Source organism: Apium graveolens, chromosome 4 (assembly GCF_009905375.1).
Source record: "Apium graveolens cultivar Ventura chromosome 4, ASM990537v1, whole genome shotgun sequence".
In the NCBI taxonomy this organism is placed as follows: Eukaryota; Viridiplantae; Streptophyta; class Magnoliopsida; order Apiales; family Apiaceae; genus Apium; species Apium graveolens.
In genome coordinates, this window is record NC_133650.1 from 33,116,235 (window position 1) to 33,118,677 (window position 2,443).

The 2,443-nt window shown below is 40.5% G+C and overlaps 1 non-coding gene across 1 annotated transcript; it reads left to right on the forward strand.

Moving 5' to 3' along the window:
• Nucleotides 1-2,014: 2,014 nt before the first annotated feature.
• LOC141721916 (small nucleolar RNA R71) lies at nt 2,015-2,121 on the forward strand. The gene has a single exon (XR_012574957.1). It is a non-coding gene; the product is annotated as a small nucleolar RNA R71 (small nucleolar RNA).
• The last annotated feature ends 322 nt before the right edge of the window (nt 2,122-2,443 follow it).

A 2,443-nucleotide genomic window follows, 5' to 3' on the forward strand; every position in this document is an offset into this window, starting at 1 on the left:
TATATTAAACGACTCTATTGAACATAATGAAGCTTGTTATACCATAAAATCTATCAATAAACATCAGAATTGAAAATCTAAATTCCCAAGATTATAATAAGAAAAAAATCGAAATTCAATTCGATTAACTTTTTATGCAGATGATGGTACTAAAAGAAGGAGAATGATGAGAGTTTCGATTCTGATACTCGAGCTTCAAAAACAGAAATCAGAATCACTAGGAATCAATGGATTGATTCTCAAACTCTTCCAATCCAAGAGATTCAAACGGCATATCTAACCTTCACTTCCAAGGAGAAGCATTCAAATACTGCAACTGCTCATCACCTTCATCATCTTCACTATCTGAATTCCCCAGCAAGGACTTCTCTAAGGCATCAGACCTTAGCATTTGATCAAGTTCTGAAGTAACCACAGAATCGACCAACTCCACTTTTAAGCACTCCTCATTTTCAGTTGAGAATTTCATGGCATTAAAAACATTGAACGTCATATCCTGATCCAGCACTCGTATAGTAAGCTCATCCTTCTGCACATCAATCAAGGTTCGGCCAGTAGGCAAGAATGGTCTTCCCAAGATTATGGGAATCTTCTTATCCTCCTCGAAATCAAGAATTACAAAATCAGCAGGAAAGATGAGTTTATCCACCTTAACGAAGACATCTTCCACAATGCCTCATGGATATGTAATAGAACGATCGGCCAACTGCATGGTCATAAAAGTAGGCTTTGGATCAGGTAAGTCCAATTTCTTGAAGATTGACAAGGGCATCAGATTGATGCTCGCTCCAAGTCATATAAGCATTTGTCAAATGACAATTTTCCAATAGTACAAGGAATAGTGAAGCTTCTAGGATCTTTAAGCTTCGGAGGTAACTTCAGTTGCAGCACATCACTGCATTCCTCCGTAAGAGAAACTGTCTGTAAGTCATCAAGCTTCACTTTTTGAGAGAGAGTACCTTTCATAAACTTTGCATAACTAGGCACTAGTTCAAGAGCTTCAGCGAAAGGTATATTGATATAAAGTTTCTTGAACACCTCCAGAAACTTCTCAAACTGCTTATCCAGCTTTTTCTTCTGCAGCCACTTAGGAAAAGGAGATGGAAGATAGATCTATTTCTTCCATATATTAACCTCAGGAGGAGTGTGTTCCATAGTAGTCTTCCTTGGTTCCACTTTTTCTTCCTTCTGCACTTCTTCCTTAGCCACAGCTTCTTCTTCCGGAACTTGAGATTTTTTGGGATTTGCCACCTTCCTAGACCTCAGTGTAATTGTCTTAACCTGCTCCTTAGCTTCCATCTTTCCTGGCACTTCAGTGTCACTAGGGAGTATACCAGGTTGACGATTTAGCAAGGCATTGGAAATTTGCCCAATTTGATTCTCCAAGGTCTTGATAGAAACCGCTTAGCTCTTGCACATGAGCCTCAACTCCTCCAATTCAGATTTTTCATTACAATGTTGCAGCTGGAGTTGTTGTCTTGGTGCATATTGCAGTTGCTGAAAACCAGGAGGGTTGTATTGCTTTGCTGCATACTGTTGATAAGGCTCCTAAACCGCATTCTGAGTATTGCTCCAGCTGAAGTTAGGATGATTGCGGTTGTAGGGATGATAGGTGGCTGGTACAGGCTGCTGCGATCCTTGAAAGTTGGTCACGAACTGAGCCGATTCACTAGAAATAGCACACTGATCAGTCTCGTGTGCACCAGCACAAAGCTCACAAACACTAGTGATCTGATTAACTCCGTAATTAGCCAAAGAATCCACCTTCATCATCAAAGCCTTAAGCTGAGCAGCTATAGCAGTAGCTGTATCCACTTCCAGAATTTATGCTCCCTTGCCTTGAGGTAGTCTTTGAGTAGGATTCTGGTACTCATTAGCAGCCATCAGTTCAATCAATTCATATGCTTCATCGTAGCTTTTAGCCCATAAGGCTCCTCCTGATGCTACATCAAACATGGGTCTAGAAGTAGCACCCAATCCATTATAAAAGCAGTTAATGATCATCCAGTCAGGCATCCCATGGTGAGGACACTTTCTAAGCATCTCTTTGTAGCAATCCCAAGCCTCACATAAAGATTCTCCAGATTGCTAAGCAAATTGAGTAAGTGCATTTCTGATTGCAGCAATCTTCTCCATAGGAAAGATGTTAGTTAGGAACTTTTGACCAAGATCCTCCCATTTGGTGATAGACCCTGGTGATAGAGAATGTAACCAGCATTTAGCTTTATCCCGTAGAGAGAATGGGAAAAGTGTCAACTTAATAGCATCTTCAAAAACTTCATTGAACTTAAAAGTGTCGCAGATTTCGATGAAATCTCTGATGTGCATGTTGGGGTCTTCTGTCGGAGAACCCCCAAACTGAACTAAATTATGTATCATCTGAATCGTGCTCAACTTGATCTCAAAGGTGTTAGTCGAGATGGCTAGTCAGACAATGCTAGAC